Below are 21,915 nucleotides of genomic sequence, written 5' to 3'. Positions count from 1 at the left end.
TTTCTATTCATATCTTTATAGTTTTTCCAATAAAAGGTGTCATTTTGCTTGACTTCTCACTACTTCTCTATTCAAACAATGACAACAACCCTACATTAGTTTACAGAACTAACATTACCAGGGTACTGCCCGCCTCTCCGGAAAGCTTCTTTAAGAGTAGACTGCATTTAAGCCTGAGTGCCTGTGCCCTCTTCTGATTGCCTCCATTGTAACTCCTCGTGTTCGTCAACGTGACTTCCATGTGTTTTACCAGGTTTGTGGTGTTGCTGAGATAACCTGACACGTAACGCATTGTAACGGCCGCTACACTACCAAGACCTGTTACTTGGTAAGTTGAGGACGTTAGTCCCGACAAGCCATACTTCTTCCAAGTAAACTTCCCCCAATTGACGATCAAAAATAAGCCGAAAAACAAACCATATGTAAAATAATAAAATGAGTATATATTCATACTCCAAACAATATATATACAGTCATATGAAAAAGTTTGGGAACCCCTCTCAGCCTGCATAATAATTGACTCTCCTTTCAATAATAAAGATAACAGTGGTATGTCTTTCATTTCCTAGGAACATCGGAGTACTGGGGTGTTTACCAAACAAATATTTTTAGTGACGCAGTATTTAGTTGTATGAAATTAAATCAAATGTGAAAAACTGGCTGTGCACAAATGTGGGTCCCCTTGTAATTTTGCTGATTTGAATGCCAGTCACTGCTCAATGCTGATTACTTACAACACCAAATTGGTTGGATGAGCTCGTTAAGCCTTGAAATTCATAGACAGGTGTGTCCCATCAGGAGATATAAAGGGATTTAAGGTGGTCAATTACAAGTTGTGCTTCCCTTTGACTCTCCTTTGAAGAGTGACAGCATGGGATCCTCAAAGCAACTCTCCAAAGATCTGAAAACAAAGATTGTTGAGTCTCCTGGTTAAGGGGAAGGCTACAAAAAGCCATCTCAGAGGTTTAAACTGTCAGTTTCAACTGTAAGGAATGGAATCAGGAAATGGAAGGCCACAGGCACAGTTGCTGTTAAACCCAGCAGGTCTGGCAGGCCAAGAAAAATACAGGAGTGGCAGATGAGCAGGATTGTGAGAATGGTTACAGACAACCCACAGATCACTTCCACAGACCTGCTAGAACATCTTGCTGCAGATGATGTGTCTGTACATCGTTCTACAATTCAGCACAATTTGCACAAAGAACATCTGTATGGCAGGGTGATGAGAAAGAAGCCCTTTCTGCACTCACGCCACAAACAGAGTCGCTTGTTGTATGCCAATGCTCATTTAGACGAGCCAGATTCATTTTGGAACAAAGTGCTTTGGACTGATGAGACAAAAATTAAGTTATTTGGTCATAACAAAAAGCGCTTTGCATGGCAGAAGAACACCGCATTCCAAGAAAAACACCTGCTACCTCCTGTCAAATTTGGTGGAGGTTCCATCACACTGTGGGGCTGTGTGGCTAGTTCAGGGACTGAGGCCTTGTTAAAGTCGAGGGTCATATGAATTCAACCCAATATTAACAAATTCTTCAGGATAATGTTCAAGCATCAGTCACAAAGTTGAAGTTACGCAGGGGTTGGATATTCCAACAAGACAATGACCCAAAACTCAGTTCAAAATCTACAAAGGTATTCATGCAGAGGGAGAAGAAGAATGTTCTGGAATGGCCGTCACAGTCCCCTGACTTGAATATCATTGACAATCTATGGGATGATTTGAAGCAGGCTGTCCATCAAATTTAACTGAACTGGAAAGATTTTGTATGGAAGAATGGTCAACAATACCTCCATCCAGAATACGTAGTCCCACTGTTCTGCCTGGTGGACCGCAGCACTGCCAGGGTGAATGCAAGATGATGGAAAGCGCGGAAGGAAAGGTAGCTCCCGTTTTACACAATATGACATCTTTAATTTAATACTCATGTTTTCTCCATCAAATCTCTCTATTATAATAAATCTTGGGACGTGACATGACTTTTTGAAGAGACTCCCATGAGACGAAGACCTTTAACATGACATTCTTTCAAGTCACGTCACACTTACAACCATTTTCAAGCAAGACCATGGTCATCTAACCTCTCAGTCGTATGAATGCTTTTGGCAGACACACTTCCCGAGCTCTCAGCTCTTATAAATTTTATCAGGAGAATAATTTTATACGTTCTAGATGACACATCAACGACTAAGCGAAGAAGAAAGAGCATTGTGCAAATTCTGCAGATTAAGGAAAGTAATAAGGAGCCCGGACCAAGTGAAACTGAAAACCTCATAGATCCAATCGGGGTCAGAAATAAAAGACAAAGAGTAGAAGACAAAGTTGAACTTTATAAAATATATGTTAAAAAACGTTGGCGCGATTCACATGCAGAGCAGATTAGAGATTATGAAAGTAGCAAAATTCAAAAGTATCAAAAAAAAAGATAGTAAAAATCACATTACTGATTACAAACAGAAATAATTACTTGGGGCGGCACGGTGGCGCAGTGGGTAGCGCTGTTGCCTCGCAGTTGGGAGATCTGGGGACCTGGGTTCACTTCCCGGGTCCTTCCTGCGTGGAGTTTGCATGTTCTCCCCGTGTCTGTGTGGGTTTCCTCCGTGCGCTCCGGTTTCCTCCCACAGTCCAAAGACATGCAGGTTAGGTGGATTGGCGATTCTAAATTGGCCCTAGTGTGTGCTGGGTGTGTGGGTGTGTTTGTGTGTGTCCTGCAGTGAGTTGGCACCCTGCCCAGGATTGGTTCCTGCCTTGTGCCCTGTGTTGGCTGGGATTGGCTCCAGCAGACCCCCGTGACCCTGTGTTCGGATTCAGCGGGTTGGAAAATGGATGGATGGATGGATGGATGGAATAATTACTTGGTGAAATAAGGGAAGGTAATAATCATCCCAGACCAGGTGGAATTGAAAATCTAGCAGGTCCAAGTAAGGTCAGAAATAAAAGATAAAGAGTAGAAGACAAAGTAGAACTTTATAAAGATGTTCAAAAATGCTGGCGTGATACACATGCAAAGCAGGTTAGAGATTATGAAAGTAGTAAAATTTGAAAGTATCAAAAAACTGATAGTAAAGATCGCATTAGCGCTAACAAATGGAAATTATTACTCGGTGAAATAAGGTAAAGAAATATTCATCCCGGACCAGGTGGAATTGAAAATCTAGCAGGTCCATAAAAATGTTTTTGTTTCTGCTGTGTCCCAAGTCCGATGAATTTAAGGCCTTTCCATGTGAATGTTTGCCTGAGGGACTGGTGGAATATAGCGTTAGTTGGTTTGGATGAAACAGTGAGGTTCTCTTAAAGTGTAGGGGTTAGGGTTAGTTTTATTTAGCTTTGGATGACACAGTCTGTGGATAAGTCCGCACTCACACTCTGATGAGTGATTGCACTCTCTGCCTGTAGTTTCTTTCACCTCTTGGCTTCTCTCCACTCACCCCTTTTTACTTTTCCTATCTTTTCCAAACATCTGACCCTTACCATGAGAAGGTATAACATGTCTCCTAACCTTTTCTTCTTCTTCTTCTTCTTTTGGCTGCTGCTATTAGGGGTTACCACAGTGTATCATCAGGGTTCTCCTAACCATTTTCTCCAAAATTGCTGTCCCAAAGCCTTGAATTTGGGCCTAGAATTTGGATTGCTTTGTGTCCAATTATACTTATTTTGTTTGATTTCTCTTATTTACTTTAGGGTTAGGTTAACATGGATTTGGTGATTTCTCCCCCTGCCAGCTCGAAGGCGAGGTGTATGCACTCTCCATCAGCACAGACCTCTGGCTCTCACCATCAACTCTTCCATGGATATTTGCTGCACTTTGGGACAGGCTGCTGCCTGGGATGTTTTTGTTCTTAAGGTGAACTTCATAATTGCATTTTTTTTGTTATTTTGTACTAAATATCTGACCCCCACCTAGAGAAAGTTGAATGCCTCGGGGGGGGGTCTCCTAACCACGGCCCTAGTTTATGGGAGTGTAAATTCTGTCATTTTGGAACCGAGCGGTAAGCCTGTATGGGACACTTCACTCTTCCTTGTTTATGGGGTAGGTCCTGGTAATAAAGTGCCTCCTGCAGGGGCTGTAGTTGCTATTTATATAGCACCTTTCCCACCCCCAAGGCACTTATTTAATTTGGGCCTACCCAAAGACCTGTTCATCATTATTGGTGTATGTCCTTTGACTTAAATCCTCCTTCACTGATGGTATTCATCAGAGACGTATCCCTTTCTCAGTGTATACCCTTTAATGTGCTCAGGTAAGGTACCCCAAATCTCACCCGGCTGTTTCCTTAGGTGTGCAAGCAGGCTGACCAGGCATCTCTCTGTGCTCTATAGGCAGACCAAGCTCTTTTGCTTTATTTTATGTTTTCTAACTACAGTAGTCTCCCTGGCACATTGAGACTTAGATGGCGGACTTAGGTGCATTGGCGATCCTAAATCCTAGTGCGTGCTTGGTGTATGGGGGTGTGTGTTCCCTGCGGTGGGCTGGCGCCCTGCCCGGGGTTTGTTCCTGCCTTGCGCCCTGTGCTGTCTTGGATTGGCTCCAGCAGACCCTCGTGACCTTGTGTTAGGATATAGCGGGTTGGTAAATGACTGACTGACTGACTGACTGACTGACTGACTGGTGGATTCTGTCCCTTTTTACCAGGTTAGGATTAGTGAAGGGGAAACCCATCTGGGTTAAGCTCTGGCACACTAATTTACTGTAAGTATTAAATGTAATCTAATTAATTCTAAGCACAACCGATAAAGTTTCCAATCTCAATTTATATTCCCTATCCCTATAATAAATATTTATTATATACCTAAAATAATTATTATAACAAATCTATAAATATCAGTGGCTCCATATGGATGTCTACTGTATATTATTTTTAAAGAAATATTATAATCAGGTGTTAAAAGCTAAATATTATAAAACTCCACTATATTTAAAGGAATAAAATTATAGTCATATTTATTAAGAGATTACAATAGGTTTATAAATAGCTGTAAAAACACAAATTTAAAATTAGGGCTATTATTCAAATTATTAAGATTAGGGATTACTAACACTATTTTTAAGATTAGGATTTGAGGTAGGGTTAATAAGAAGTATAATTGCAATAAAATGGGTAACTTAACATCAGGGACTTATTTTTACTATTTTTAAGGTTAGGTTAGGGTAGTGGAGATTAAACACAATTGGGTTAGGCACACTAGTTTAAGTCATTAAACATAATATAGAGAATTGTAAACACAACCATACAATGATCTAATCTTTAGCTCATATTCCTTATCAAAATAAGTTTCCAATAAATATTTATAATAAACCTACAATACATTTAATAAATAATCTATAAATACTAGTGACTCCATAAGGATGTCTACTGTACAATATCTTTTAAAATGAATGTTAAATAGGAATTAAAAATTTTTTTTTAAAAACATATCTTATAGCAAGGAATAAAATAATAATTAATAAGGGATCTATATAGGGTTGTGAATAGCTCTAAAAAATGGAGTTAAGATTAGGGCTCCTGTTCAAAATATTAAGATTAGGGATAAATTTATACAATTTCTAAGATTAGGATTTGAAGTAAGGTTAGAAAGTCTTTTTTACGTATATACTAAAAGGAAACTTAACATCAGGGACCTATTTTACTCTTTTTTAAGGTTAGGATTGTAGGTTGGGATAAGATAATCTAAACAAAGAGGGGAACCTTAACATCAGGGACTTATTTATACTGTTTTTAAGATTAGGTTTATGGGTAAAGGTAGGATAATCTATAAAGGGGAACCTTAACATCAGGGACTTATTTATACTGTGTGGCACGCGGCTGGGGGTGGTGCCCAGCTGGGACGCCCAGGAGGACAGAAGGAGGGCTCATGCCTCCTCCAGACCACGAGAGGGCAACCGCCCTGGTTCCTTTAGGGGTCACGGGTGCAGGGCTTGGAAGCCCAACCCTGTAGGGGCCCGTGGTCTCCACCAGGGGTCGCCCCTATGCCTGAAGGACTCGGAACCCCAACACTTCCACCACACCAGGAAGTGCTGGGGGGAAGAAGATTGGGAGCACCCGGAGGGCTTCCGGGAATACAGCCGGCACTTCCGCCACACAGGGGAGTGTCTAGGGAGTGTCGGGGATCACCTGGAGCCCATCCGGGCACTTATAAAAGGGGCCGCCTACCTGCAAAGAGAAACTGGAGTCGGGTGAGAAGAGGACAAGGTTTAGAGGCAGGAGAGAGGAGGCGGCCTGAGAGCAGGCAGAGAGAGTGAGAGCCTGGACTTTGGGGGAGTTTGGTGCAAGAAGCACTGGGTTGTGCACTTTATTTGACTTATTATTATGTACAATAAACGTGTGGTGGACTTGAATATGGTGTCCGTCTGTCTGTGTCCGGGCAGCTTATAACAACTGTTTTTAAGATTAGAGTTGTAGGTTGGGGTAGGATGATCTAATCTAACATATAACTAGGAGTGTTATCATATATCCACGTTTGCAACTCAAATAATAAAGAATCTCCTCTAATTGTAGGGAGACATAAGGATTTTACATCCAAGTGTCTCCAGTCACTGGACATAATTTGAATACATAAATTATCCACTACATCATTGTATCGGTTTATTAACAGATCCAATTGTTCATCTTGCAGACACTGAGGGATACCAAGTATCATGAGTCGGGCAACTGGAAAGACTTATTCAATACTTTTTTCAATTCTTTAAGTAATTATACGTCATATTTCTTTTTATAGATTAAATCTTTTAACCCTTAACAAAATGAAATAGGGTAGTGGATAATGCTTCCCACAGGGCGGCCAAGGCATGGGCACACTCTTCTACATATAAATAAATATTTATATTAGGTTCACCCACCCTGAATAAATATAATACTACGAAAATCTAAAAAATATCTTACTTAAAAGGTTCTTAAAAAAGTGCTGAACTAAAAATATTTACATAAAAATTTCTACCCGGTGTCACACACATGTGATTGGGAGGCAGCTAGAGGGCCTGAATAACAGTAGTACTATGTCAGACCGGGGGGTGGTGAGCTGCACTGACTTTCTCTCTCAATCCTCTGCAGACCATCCACGGGAAATCCCGCTAGGTAATGGCACCTATGACGATGTCACATCTGGTACCGGCACCATTGATGACGTCACTTTCAGTCCTGATAACATCATTTTCAGTTCAGGTGCACGTTGATGATGTCATTTCTGGTCCCCGGTGACATCATATTCAGTTCTGGTCTCGATGACGTTACTTCCTGTTTCATCCTTTTAAGTTTTCATGTTCACATCCTAAAATCAGTTCTGTTTTGGATCCATTTGCAGCCGGGGCATAATATATGGGTGGCTGCCCCAAACTTTTCTTGATGTCTCTGGCTCGTTTATACGACACTGGTTATAAGGTTCCATAAAATGAATTTTCTCATCATGAGGTAAAAATATGTAAAATTTCTCATGATCCTTAAAATATGGCTAAAATTAACCTCTAAAATATTTAGAAAGGGTTTTTAAAATCAGCAAAATAGAATTAAATAAAGTAATAAATTTGTAAAACCCTTAGTCAATTAAATCAACTGTTTAATCAATTATAAACAGTTGTGAGGGACGGCCGGCAGCTCAGCCCAGCGGGGACGCCCCTGAAATGGAAGGATGGGGGAAGCCACCAGGGGGTGTTGTGAAACGACCTGGGGAGTTCTGCCTCATCCATAGCCTGGAAGTACTAGGAAGTCACGAGGTCGGAAGCTCCAACAAAAGTCAAGTTCTCCATCTGACCCGGACGTGCTGGCAAGTCACATGGATCGAAGGTCAGAAGCACTTCCAGGTCAAGGACTATATAAAAGACTACTAGAGACCCAGCAAGTGAGCCGGAGTCGGGAGGGAGAGGACTGAGCTTGCTGGGAGGTGTGGAGGAGAGAATTGAGTGATTATTATTGTAGTATTGCCCGTTTATTGTGGCGGAGATGCTTGACGGCACTATAACAGGAAGAAAAGAATTTAAAGATCTTCTTGTTGCTTTTAACCTGTGTCCAGTGTGAGTGTTTGTTGGGTTTAAAGGGGCAACAGCGACCCCTAGTGTCTTACACAGTCTTAAAATTATTGAAAAGAGGATAAAATAAGAGGGGATTCATTTTAAGGCTCAAATCAACTTCTTAAGATATGGGCCCTAATCCACTAATTTTAACATTAGGGCTATTAAAAATAACATTTAAGATAAGGGAAGGGGTGTGATGATGCGGGTTGTCACCCTATGCTCCCGTCTCTGTTTTGGGAGCTCTTGAACCCGATACCGTCGGTAATGTCACCGGATGAGCTGGTCAGTGAGGACACAACGAAGAAAGGGGATGGTGCAAAAAAGTGCAAAGTGCTTTTATTCATCACAAAAACAAACAGGGTTCAAATAAATAGTGCAGTGCATCAAAGTCAATAAATAAATAATCCGTTAAAAACCAGTGAAAAATGTGGAGGTTAAAATCCCATCAATAAATCCAGTTAAAACAATGGCAGGAAGCGGTCCTTTAAAACAAAGCCTGGTGCCTTGTTTCTACTGGCGACTCCCATCCAGGCTATGCACCAGAGGAGTCGCCTTACCTGCAGCTGATCTTCTGCGCCTGCTGGTCTGTTTGCCTTTCCGGACCCTGGTACCAGTGGGCTCCATCAGACTGTGACTTGGGCTCCGCAGCGGCCAGGATGCTCACCTCCCAAGTCCCAGACTCCCGCGACCTTAGGCAGCAAGCCTACCACCTTCTGGGTCACTCCAGCTCCTTGATTGCTCAGCTGGAAAACAACCGCTTACTTCAGCCCCACCGAGTGTTGGCCAAACACCCTTTCTAGGGGGCTCTCCCTCCAGCTGCCTGATCGCACTGGCGAGCCTGCCTTCACCCGCCCACCTGCTGGCTCTTGCATGCACCAGCTTTCTCCTTCCTGCCGCCTTCTTCTCCCTTAACCTCCATTCACTTTCTCGATTTTTATTTCCTCTCCCCTCTGCACTCGTGATCCTGCGCTATACTGTATAATGGGGACGTGGCTCAGGTGTGGCGATTAGCAGCTCCCGGCATCAATTATGGACACGGGCGATCCCACACACGCCTGCCTAACATAGCGTCCAGGAACTGCTCCAGCCACACTACCACGACCCCTCTATAAGCTGCCAGTGCAGCGATTAAATATTTAAAAACTGGCCTTTTCATCGGAGCTGTGGACCTAAGGTGTGGAGGTATAAGATTCGGGACCCCAGATCAATTAACCTCAGGGCCCCATAAACACATATTTGAAGGGAAGGATAGGGGGATAGGAAGGGGAGTACAGAAATAAATCAATCAATCTATTTTTTAACATTAGGGCTCAAACAATTTTTTGAAGATGAGGGAAGGGATACGGGTGTGATTAATATTAGGGACCCTGGGTTGATACCAATGGCCCGTCCCAAAACCAAAGTCAAAGCCAAAAAGGGGTCTACAGCAGGGAATTCTTAAGGAAGAAAAGGAAGTGTCTGTCATGAGGTTTATGACCTATGACCCTGGATGTAATCAAGCACACACTTTTGGGTCTATCACCCAAGGAACAACAACTCCACAACAGTGTTGGTCTGCATGGAACTAAGATGACATCATGTTAAACCATTAACAATCATTAAATGATGTTCTAACAAGAATCAATACCATAATTGAACTGTGCAACCCGTGAAACCAATATTTGTGTAGCAAGAAGAGCAAAATAGGTTAAAAAATGTAATAATGAGCAGCAATCTTCAATTCCTGGGGCCTCATGTATAAACGGTGCGTACGCACAGAAATGTTGCGTACGAACCTTTCCACGCTCAAATCGCGATGTATAAAACCTAAACTTGGCGTAAAGCCACGCACATTTCCACGGTAACTCATTCCTTGGCGTACGCAATTTCTCCGCCCGGTTTTGCAGACTGGCGGCACCCAGTGTCAAAGCAGTGCTACTGTTCCTGTGTGATCACTCTTTCTTTCTTAAATCCACATTCCTGGCGTGGCTTTATAAATACACTGAAATTAACTGCATATTGTTTATTAGTGTAATGCATCTGATTGTAATTAACCTGTAGCAATATAATGGTCCAGGGAATAGCCATAGTATTCCAAATACCATAACTGCTTTAGCGTTGTTACTCTCACTGCATCTTCTTTCAGCCGCTCCCGTTAAGGGTTGCCACAGCAGATCATCTTTTTCCACATTACTCTCACTGCACCACTCAGAGTATTTATATCACTGTATCTGAGTGGAGAGTCACAGCAGCAGCTGATTGGAAAGAGAATTATCGGTACACAGCATGAAGCAGACGCTGCCTGAGCCACAGCAAACGCTTTAGTCCCTGTACGGACTTCGCGGTTTAGAAACAGTTTAATCCCAAGAACTCTAAACACTAAATCAGTCCATCAAGTGCTCCTTATATAATTGTTTACTTATAAGTACAATCACCTCACTGTAAACTTGCACTACAGTTATAATATTGCACAACCTGCGCCACTTTATAAAGCGCGTATTTACATGTGATGACGGTATTCATTTCTAAGACGAAATGCAGCAAAACATGTTGATTATATTATACAGATAAAACTTTAACTTCATTTAAATAATCTGTATTGTTAATAATTAAACATGTGAAGACACGGTGCCGCAGCGCTAGCTAGTTCAGTAATTGTTCCTGCCTTGCGCTGTGTTATTGCTGGTGCTGACGCGACACTGGAAAGATAGACGGATATAATAATTAAACACGTACTACTAAGATATTTCAATGTTCCTTAAAAGTTTTGAAGAATCGAAGTTCTAAGCTTACAGATGGCTTCACGTCTATTACATAGCTTATTGTGTGGCGATTGAGTTTTTGGAGAAAGAAAAGTAAGGACAGGAATTGGAGGTTAGTACGTTTGAAAGAGACAGTACTGCTGTGATAAATTATTTAACTGAAGGTTGCGCATGGCGCAGCAAGCCTCTTGCGTGAGACATGAACAAGCACTGCGCCACCGTGTTCCCATGTTTAATAACATGCTTTCATTCCTATCATCATGAAAAAGATATCACGTATACATCTCAGTATTTTAATTATTCAGAGAGCTGTAATATCAAGAATGTAATGGAGTATGTGTCCTGTCGGAGAAAGAGAAAGCCCGTTTAAGAAGCAGGTAGTGATTCATACACATAGAGCACATAGAAGATCAAATACAGAACAAAGCATTTAACGTGCTACTTTAGTTACAATAGGATTTGAGAAACTAGTAAATTAAACGATTTTAAGATGAAGTTTAAGATGTTCTACTTTAATGGCAAAATAAACTACGTGATTAAAGTGGAAATTTCGAGATTAAGGTTGACATTTCGTGCTTTTTTCCCCACTGTGTGCCTTTTTTTTTGTCTGTACCCTAATAAGCTTTCATATGACACTCAGACGGTGGGCTACGACTCGCTTTTTCACGGCGACTTTGATATGTGATTTCTTTTTTATTTCGGGCACTGTGCGACTTTGTGAAGTTGAGCCTTCGAGTTTCTCCGACACTCTGTCACTCGATCAGCTTCCTTTTGTTGATTATACCACTGTTTAAACCAACAAATAGTACGTTTTTCCTTTGCCTCCACTTGGTATTCGCTGAAATTCTTATATTTTCTCCCGTGCTTTTCCCATTGTCTTTTCACAGAAGGCTATTTATATTGATTTGCATATTCAAAGAGGCGTAATTCTGGGAGGAGTTGGGGCGGGACAGAAGGCGCGTGCACGTGCGTTACTTTTCACGCAAATCGGGATTTATGTAGTGGAAGAACGTGAAAGTATGCGTGCGCACAGATTCCTGCATCTGGATTTTTCTGTGCGTACGCACAATCCCGCTTTTGTGCTTACGCCATGTTATAGTGTGAGTTCTACGCACGGCGTTATACATGAGGCCCCTGGTCCTTAATTTTGGTCGATTCTCCTCCAGTTCCGGCAGAACAGGACACAGTAAAGGGTAACGGACTGGGGCCAAAATTGTAAATCAGAGAAAAATGGAAACAGGGCAGCATCAAGTGAGCATGGGAAAAATAAAGAGCACAAAGAAAAGTGAAAAGTGAGGTGAGACGTACAGTAACAGAAATCTTAACAATCACCTCGGTTTGGTTTCAGAGAGATCACATCTTTGTCTGTCCCCACTGCTCTGTGATATGCTGAAAATGATTTATAATTCACAGCACCCAACTAATAACTAACACCACGTCTAGCAGCCTTGTCACCCGCTGTCCAAACTCATGCGGGGGCTTCATGTGAGACAGCTCTTTTTTCTTTTGACCAGTTTACCTGAGACACGCTACTGGCACAGTGACATCAGGTGACATTATGCAGTGACGCTGGCATAAGTCACTTCATGTGGTATTCCAGGTCCGTGCATTCAGCAACAAAGATTTCCTGCTCTTTGGGATCGGCACCAAGCAGGATGAATCGTTGTTACTGGTAGCAAAGAGCTGAATTCGCTGTAACAGTGGTGAGTGACTCTTCGAAAATGGACTTTTCAGAATCCATGCTGAAAAATAAGACTCACAATTAATTTCAAAATTAATTTATGTTGTAAATATTTTTAATTGGATGTTTTGTGTAAAGTGGGTTTGAAATTTGCAGATTACTGCATTTAGAGCAGTCACATTTGTGGATTTACTTAAATTCACCCAGGGAACCACTGGTGGCAGCTGGTCTTATGGTTTACTGAGAGCCAAGTTACAGTACAGGAACTGAAGATGGCCTGCCATCAACATGTTAGTCTCCTCATTCAAGGGACTTTGGTCATCCGCCTCACACGCACTTGGTGCCATCACGACAAAGGAATCGCCGGGGGTCTGTCAAAGTTTGTGGAGTATAACTTCAAATATAAGATAACAACCCTCGAACTAAGAGAAGAATCGGTTAACACTCCATGTCGTAACAACCCTGATAAAGTCTAGGAAGAACAAGCTGGGGACACCACTGAACAATGGAGAGGAAAAAAGACAGGCCATGAAACAAGCAACTCGATAATCTGGAAAATCAGCTCCGACACCGCAACACCAGACTTGAATTGAATTCTAACTTTATTACGGCTTTTCATTTTCAACTTCCAGGCATATGGCCTGAGTAACAACCAGCAGCTTTCAACCCAACAGACCCACATGTTAGCACTGAAGAGGACTGTGGGGTTACCTTCTCTAAATCAATCATGCAATTTTAATCACCAAACTGGAAAAAGAGAAGAAGATTCTGGGGCTTTCATAAATCACGAGTCTTATAAAACTCAAAAGGACCTCAAAAGTAAAATAAAATACAGTGTGACGCCCACTGCTGGCTGGGAGTGAGAAGTGCAGGATATTTCTGCTTAATCATCTTCATTCAGCCTTCCTTTGATTTACTTGTTAAAAAGCAAAACATGCAAGCATTTGCGTTATCGATTCAGATGCAATGTGGAAATATAATTAGAAAAATATAAATTATATAGTGCCTTTCATATCTATCTATCTATCTATCTATCTATCTATCTATCTATCTATCTATCTATCTATCTATCTATCTATCTATCTATCTATCTATCTATCTATCTATCTATCTATCTATCTATCTATCTATCTATCTAGTTATTTTATATTCATACTATGATGGTCCATGTTTCTTGTGGCAGCCCTCCTTCTTTAGACAGATGCCGTGGAGGTAAAATTGTAATAGAAAGGGTGCCTTTTCTAACTGTAATTAAAAGGGAGGGATGAGCACAGGGAGAATACTAATCACAAATTAACCACAAACCAAACAGCCCATTAGCCTCCCTGTGGTGGTCTGCTGTCTGGTGGGGTTGAGGACACTCCATTTCTCACATGCCACTTCTCTTGCCCATGGCCTCTGCCTATCTTCTGCCAGTAGAAGGTGACTCCAGATCCCTAACAGCCTCTTGGCTGATTGGTGGTCTTAAACTCACTAGTCCCGTTACATGGTCACTTCTGGAGTTAGAGGAGCTTTATATTTACTCCAAGCTTGAACTTTCTCTAGTAGCTTCTGGTGCTCAGAGTCTACCTGAGTAGAAAAATGCCCTGGATGGGTGCCAGTCCACTGCCTGGCCCACTCACTAACACGCCAACAAAGGGTCAGTTTAGGCTTGGCAAGTCCTGTAACACACACACACACACACACACACATCTTTGGCACATCGGCACAGGGGAGCATGCAGACTCCTCACAGGCTTTGAGACCTGAATTGTGGAGCGAAAGTGCCAAATGCTGCACCGCTTTACTGCCCTGATGCTCCTCAGTTGAAATTCTGACCAGTCAAGAGCACAGGGAGTGGATGCTCACTCTTCAGGCTTTGACTTCCACAGAGGGTCTGGCGTATTATCAAATATTTTTTTCCTATAGCTACATTTTGGATTCTCTGCACAGCTTCACTAAGACAAGGCACTGTAGCCTTTCACCTCAAAGATCGATTACAAAGCCTGGATCTTTTTTTTTACCTTACCTTGATGGCAGAAAATATTACCTGTCAGGGAAGGAAGACTGACCAAGCTGTCCACAGGCCGGGGTGACTCCACAGTTCCTCCACGGTGCCTCCTCTTGCAGTCTGACAGCCATAACCCAACATCACCCTCTTCTTCAGTTCTGCTGCCTGTCCACTGACTCACAGGTGCTTTAGCACTTTAAACAAAGCCCTGAAATGCAGAGCAGGATGACCAGCACACCTGCCACTTTGCCATCTCTATCTCATGCATGACCCTGAAGCGGTTTACAAATTAACTCTGGCGGGCGGCCATTGGCTCGGGCAGGACAACTCCCCTGCATGAACCGTGGACAGGCTGCCTCTTTCATGAGAGCCGATTCTCTGCTACACTTGGTTACAAAAGTGAACCTTTGATCTGCGTTTTAGTGAGAGATCAGAGTGGCCTTTCGCCAGGGTTCAGAATATGCCAGGATAATCAGGAAGGGGGCAGAGGGGTAGCCGGTTAGTGCTCAGGAGACAATGTGGAATATACAATGAATTAATTACGGAGAAAGCCACTCATACAGTGCATCCGGAAAAGTATTCACAGCGCATCACTTTTTCCACATTTGGTTATGTTACAGCCTTATTCCAAAATGGATTAAGTTCATTTTTTTCCTCAGAATTCTACACACAACACCCCATAATGACAATGTGAAAAAAGTTTACTTGAGGTTTTTGCAAATTTATTAAAAATAAAAAAACTGAGAAATCCCATGTACATAAGTATTCACAGCCTTTGCTCAATACTTTGTCGATGCACCTTTGGCAGCAATTCCAGCCTCAAGTCTTTTTGAATATGATGCCACAAGCTTGGCACACCTATCCTTGGCCAGTTTCGCCCATTCCTCTTTGCAGCACCTCTCAAGCTCCATCAGATTGGATGGGAAGCGTCGGTGCACAGCCATTTTAAGATCTCTCCAGAGATGTTCAATCGGATTCAAGTCTGGGCTCTGGCTGGGCCACTCAAGGACATTCACAGAGTTGTCCTGAAGCCACTCCTTTGATATCTTGGCTGTGTGCTTAGGGTCGTTGTCCTGCTGAAAGATGAACTGTCGCCCCAGTCTGAGGTCAAGAGGGCTCTGGAGCAGGTTTTCATCCAGGATGTCTCTGTACATTGCTGCAGTCATCTTTCCCTTTATCCTGACTAGTCTCCCAGTTCCTGCCGCTGAAAAACATCCCCACTGCATGATGCTGCCACCACCATGCTTCACTGTAGGGATGGTATTGGCCTGGTGATGAGCGGTGCCTGGTTTCCTCCAAACGTGATGCCTAGCATTCACACCAAAGAGTTCAATCAGACCCACGTAACCCTGTAGTTAGGATATAGCAGGTTGGATAATGGATGGATGGATGGACTTCAATGAACTGAATTGAATTTTATTGAACTGACTTGGAGAGAAAATTTTCTTTCTCATGGTCTGAGAGTCCTTCAGTTGCCTTTTGGCAAACTCCAGGCGGGCTGTCATGTGCCTTTTACTAAGGAGTGGCTTCCGTCTGGCCATTCTACCATACAGGGCTGATTGGTGGATTGCTGCATAGATGGTTGTCCTTCTGGAAGGTTCTCCTCTCTCCACAGAGGACCTCTGGAGCTCTGACAGAGTGACCATCGAGTTCTTGGTCACCTCCCGACTAAGGCCCTTCTCCCCCGATCGCTCAGTTTAGATGGCCGGCCAGCTCTAGGAAGAGTCCTGGTGGTTTCGAACTTCTTCCACTTACGGATGATGGAGGCCACTGTGCTCATTGGGACCTTCAAAGCAGCAGAAATTATTCTGTAACCTTCCCCAGATTTGTGCCTCAAGACAATCCTGTCTCGGAGGTCTACAGACAATTCCTTTGACTTCATGCTTGGTTTGTGCTCTGACATGAACTGTCAACTGTGGGACCTTATATAGACAGGTGTGTGCCTTTCCAAATCATGTCCAGTCAACTGAATTTACCACAGGTGGACTCCAATGAAGCTGCAGAAACATCTCAAGGATGATCAGGGGAAACAGGATGCACCTGAGCTCAATTTTGAGCTTCACGGCAAAGGCTGTGAATACTTATGTACATGTGCTTTCTCAAAATGCTCAAGTAAACTTTTTTCACTTTGTCATTATGGGGTGTTGTGTGTAGAATTCTGAGGAAAAAAATTAGAATTTATTCCATTTTGGAATAAGGCTGTAACATAACAAAATGTGGAAAAAGTGATGCGCTGTGAATACTTTCCGGATGCACTGTATCTGAACTGGACAAACTGAATCAAAAAGAGGACACGCAATCTGATAAGAAAAGCCAGGACTCCTTATACAGTACATCTGGCAGCCGTCATGCAGAGCAGCCATTTTAATTAAAGCATATCCACTGCTAAAATGGCAAATTCATCATACGGATTAAGGCAATAGTGTGCCAATTCACCCCCCTAACCACAGATCAGAGACACAGCTCTAGTAAGCTAAGGCAGAAAGCAGATCATTTGGTGGGCCAAGCAGTGCCCCCCGACCCTATGAACACTGCCAGTTTGACAGAATCAGTAATTGCAGTCATGTTCTCTGTGTGCACTCAACCTGATGCCACTGAATCATTTAGCACCACCCATTCTTCTGTCACTCAATCAGCTACAGCCCACCCATCCAGCTGCCACTCAATTATCAAGTCCCACCCCAGCCTGATGACTCTCAGTCATATAGCCTCACCCAGCTTGCTGACATTCAATATTTGAATATCAAGCCCCACCCAGCCTGATGACACTCAGTTATCAAGCCCCACCCAGCCTGATGATACTCAATCATGTAGCCTCAGTCAGCCTGAAGCCACTGAATCACCAAGCCCCACCCAGCTTGTGCTATTTAAATATCTAGCCCCACCCAGACCACTCCCATTCAATCACCCACCCCTTCCCAGCCAGTGGTCACTCAGTCGTTTGGCTCCGCCCAGCCTGTGTTCCACTCAGTCATCTCATTCTACCCAGCTTATTGCCACTTAGTCATCTAGTCCTTCCCAACCTAGCACCATGCAATCATTTAGCCCCCACCCAACCTGCAGCCACTGGCTTATTAAGCCCCACTCCTCCCGCTGGCATTCATTCACCTACCCAATCAGCCAGCCAGCCAGCTGCCACTCAATTATCAAGCCCCACCCAGCCTGATAACACTCAATCATTTAGCCCCCACCCAGCCTGCAGTCACTGAATTATCAAGCCCCACCCAGCTTGCTGCCATTCAATCACCTAAACCCCACCCAACTTGATGCTATTTGAAGATCAAGCCCCACCCAGCCTGATGACACTCAGTCGTATAGCCCCACCCAGGCAGCTGCCACTCAGTTATCAAGCCCCACCCAGCCTGAAGACACTCAGTCATTTAGCCTCAGTCAGCCTGAAGCCACTGAATCACCTAGCCCCACCCAGCTTGTGCTATTTAAATATCTAGCCCCACCCAGCCCACTCCCATTCAATCACGGCCTCCTAAAATCCACCACCAGCTCCTTGGTTTTGCTTGTGTTCAGTTGTAGGTGGTTTGAGTCGCACCATTTAACAAAGTCATTGATTAGCTATTATTATTATTATTATTATTATTATTATTATTATTATTATTATTATTATTATCTTCTAGCCACACCCTTCCTTCTGCCATTCAATCACCTACCTCCACCCATCCACTGGCCACTCAGTCATCTGGCTCCACTCAGCTTGTATTCCACTCCATAATCTCATCCTACCTTGCCTGGTGCTACTAAGTCACCTAGTCCTTTCCAGCCTACCACCATTCAATCATTTACCATCTGCCCCCCAGCTTTCTGCCACTCAATCACTTAGCCCCTCCTATCCTACTGGCTTTCAATGTAAGTCCTGTTGAATGTTGGACGTTTTATATGATGGCTTGGAGGGGCCAGTTGTCTAGGTGTGCTATGTCTGCAGGAGATGCCAGCTGATCCAGCACCTTGAGCTCAGGGTCACTGAACTGGAGGAGAAGTTGGCTGACCTGTGTTGTAATAGAGAATTGGCAGACCTGGCCCAGGTGTCCTTTAGAGAGATAGTGTGTACCGTCAAGGTGGCACGGGAAGAGATTCTAGACCAGACAGGTAGAAATAGGTGGGTCACAGTCACAAGGCGTAAGGTAAAGGTTGCACACTATCCAGGGGTATCATCCCCAGAATTAGAAGTGTTAAACCGTTTCAGGTCTTTGCAGAGCTGGATGGTGTCTCTGATGGGTGGTAGGCAGCCCCAATGGGCCACCTCAAAACCAGTCCCCAAAAAGAGAGAGGTGATGATAGTTGGGGACTCATTCATTAGGGGGACTGAAGAGCAGGTGTTCTCCAGAGACAGAGAGTCTCACATGGTGTGTTGCGTTTTGGGTGCACAGATGGGGGACCTCCCTGGAAGGGTGGATAGGCTCTTGTCCAGAGCAGGGCTGGATCCAGTTGTCATTGTCCATGTTGGAACAAATGACATACATAAGGGTAGTCTGTCAGTTCTGCGATCCAAATTCAAGGAGTTAGGTGCCAAGCTGAGGAGCAGAAATGACAAGGTGGTCTTCTCTGAAATTCTTCCTGTGCCACGCGCCAGTCCAGGTAAGACTGAGGAGATTAGAAGGCTTAACGTGTGGCTCAAATCTTGGTGCAGGGTAGAAGGGTATAGGTTAATGGGGCATTGGGACTCCTTGTGGCACAGATTGGACCTGTTACTGGTTACGGGTCACATCTGAACTGGAGGGGCACCAATGTATTGGAGAGGTGTATGTGTAGGCTAGTTGAGGATAAGGAATGGGGGGGCAGGGAGTTTAGGACAGGCCAGGCTCAGATCTATACATGTCAATGTCAATTTATTTATATAGCACATTTAAAACAACATAGGAATGCTGTGGCCAAAGTGCTTTACAATAAAAGAAGAAAAAAACACACAAATAACATAAATAGAAATAAAATAAATGAACATAAATAAAATAAATAATAAACAGAAGTAAGATTACATAATCACAATGAGGAAACTATCAGTATTACTGAAGGTCATGGAATGCAAGTGAATAGAAATGAGTCTTTAATCTTGTTTTGAACAGTTCAATTGTAGACGACTCCTTTATGTGATGAGGTAGAGAGTTCCACAGATGAGGTGCCACAGCTGTCTCCCTTAGTTTTACACTTGGTATGAGAGACAAGAGACAATTGACCAGAAGATCTAAGCACTCTAGATGGCTGCTGTAAAGTGTACAATTCAGATAAATAGGCAGGAGCAAGCCCATGTAAAGATTTAAAAACTAGCAACAAGATTTTAAAATCAATTTGAAAACTGACAGGCAGCCAGTGTAAAGAAACTAATATTGGAGAGACAGAATCAGACTTTCTTGCCCCAACCAGAAAGCGAGCGGCAGCATTCTGGACCAACTGTAACCTGCGTATCAGGGATTTGTTAATCCCAGAATACAGCGAGTTGCAGTAATCAAGGCAAGAAAAGATAAAAGCACGAGTAGCTATCTCAAGATCCCAAGAAGATAAAAAAGGTTTGATCTTACCTAAAAGACAAAGCTGGATAAAGCAACTCTTGACTATAGAATTAATCTGTTTCTCAAAAGGGAGGTTACTGTCAAAGATAACATCAAGACTGCAGACCTGAGAATGTGTGCAGGGCGCACACACACACACCAAGCACACAGTAGGGACAATTTAGAATGCACGTGACCTGCATGTCTTTGAACTGTGGGAGGAAACCCATGCAGACATGGGGAGAACATGCAAACTCCATGCAGGGAGGACCTGGGAAGCGAACCCACATCTCCTAACTGTGAGGCAGCAGTGCTACCCACTGCGCCACCACAACACTTAATTTTTTTTTTTGTACATCTTCCTGCTTCCTCTACTCTCACATCACTTTTTCAGACACATCGAAGTTTGTTGCAGCAGCGCAGTTACCAATTTCTTTCACCACTTCAACGATATTTACCGTATTTTTTGCTCCATAAGACGCACCTGACCATTAGACGCACCTAGGTTTAGAGGAGGAAAACAAGAAAAAAAATATTCTGAACCAAATGGTGTACTAATATGTTTAATAAAATATAGCAGAATAATATTTCAACCAAGTAAATTCAACAGCGGTATTAAGAAACATCATCACTGTCATTAACAAATAAGGAGAGACTTTAAGGTTCAAGCATTCTTCTAGTTTTATGGAAACCCCAAGAACACCTCATCGCTAGTGTCAGAATTTATGAAGCTCAGTTGCTCACAGTCACTTTGCAGGAGCACGTACCTGCATAAGCTGTCCAAAGCCACCAGGGGACAAAGCACGTTTGGACCAATGATCCCTGAAGTTATATCGCCAGTCTAGTCCCATCTATATTTGTAATGCCACAAAGCCCTTCATCTCGTATTTTGTTGTGGGTTTCCAGTTTGAAAAACGAGAATGTGGTGCAAGCACAGCCCTCGATTCAAAAAATTGCTCTGCATACCTGTTTGTCTCGTCTGACAGTAGCTGAAAGGCAGCTTCAGGAAAGAACAGCCTGAAGTAGTCCAGCGGCTGGTAATCTGTCGAGTCCAACAGCAAGCCATACTGTCTTGTGAAGTCCGGTAGCCAGTTTGGCTCCCACGGATCAATGTCTAGGTATTCCTCCCACACGAACCTTGCCGTAGGTGCATCGGCTGGTGTCCGATCAGCTGATGCCAGTTCCTCACTCTCTTGTTCAATCTCCTGATCACTCTCAACAAAATCAGATTCTGAAAATCAGAGTCCGACTCAGTGATAATGCGCAAAACATTTGTTTTCTGCACTCGATTCGCTCCCTCGTGAGATGTTGATGCCATCTTGCCTTTGTTTACATTTCGCAACTCATGCACACGCAAGGATTAGATGCCAAGTCAATGAGTCTAACATTCCTCCCAGCACAGAGGGAATGCCTGCAATGTATCAATGTTGACTTTTGTCAGGTAATACACATCATGGTCTGTGACGCAATATTCGCTCCATGAGATGCACAGACATTTCCAACCTTCTTTTGGGGAAAAAAAAGTGCGTCTTATGGTGCGAAAAATACGGTAATTTAAAACCAGCTTCATATTTTCTTCTGATCAAACGCTCCATCGTAGATAAGGGATGCTCTTACGGTAAAGGTGTATGAGGGTGTGAGATACAATAAACACAAAACAGTTTAAACATTGCTTCGGAATAGTTCAGGTATTACCGTGTGGTCACGTAGGCACAATAGAGAGAGAGAGAGAGAGAGAGAGAGAGAGAGAGAGGTTAGGAGCACACGCTGATACAGCGCATTGCCCCACCCACATAGAAAAAACAGGCAGTGTGCTTCGTGGTTACTCTCTCAGGTGGGAGTTAGCATATCATAATCTCTTGGACCAATAGCGTGAGTTTTCCGCATTCGACTTATACGACCGACATTATAAAATACTCGAAATTATACTGTAAAATCAAGTCCTGCTTATTTGGGGGAGAACTTATCCGCGAGTATATACGGTAATAAACTGGATTGAG

This window comes from Erpetoichthys calabaricus, chromosome 4, assembly GCF_900747795.2.
Source record: "Erpetoichthys calabaricus chromosome 4, fErpCal1.3, whole genome shotgun sequence".
Lineage (NCBI taxonomy): Eukaryota > Metazoa > Chordata > Cladistia > Polypteriformes > Polypteridae > Erpetoichthys > Erpetoichthys calabaricus.
This window is presented reverse-complemented; position numbering follows the sequence as displayed.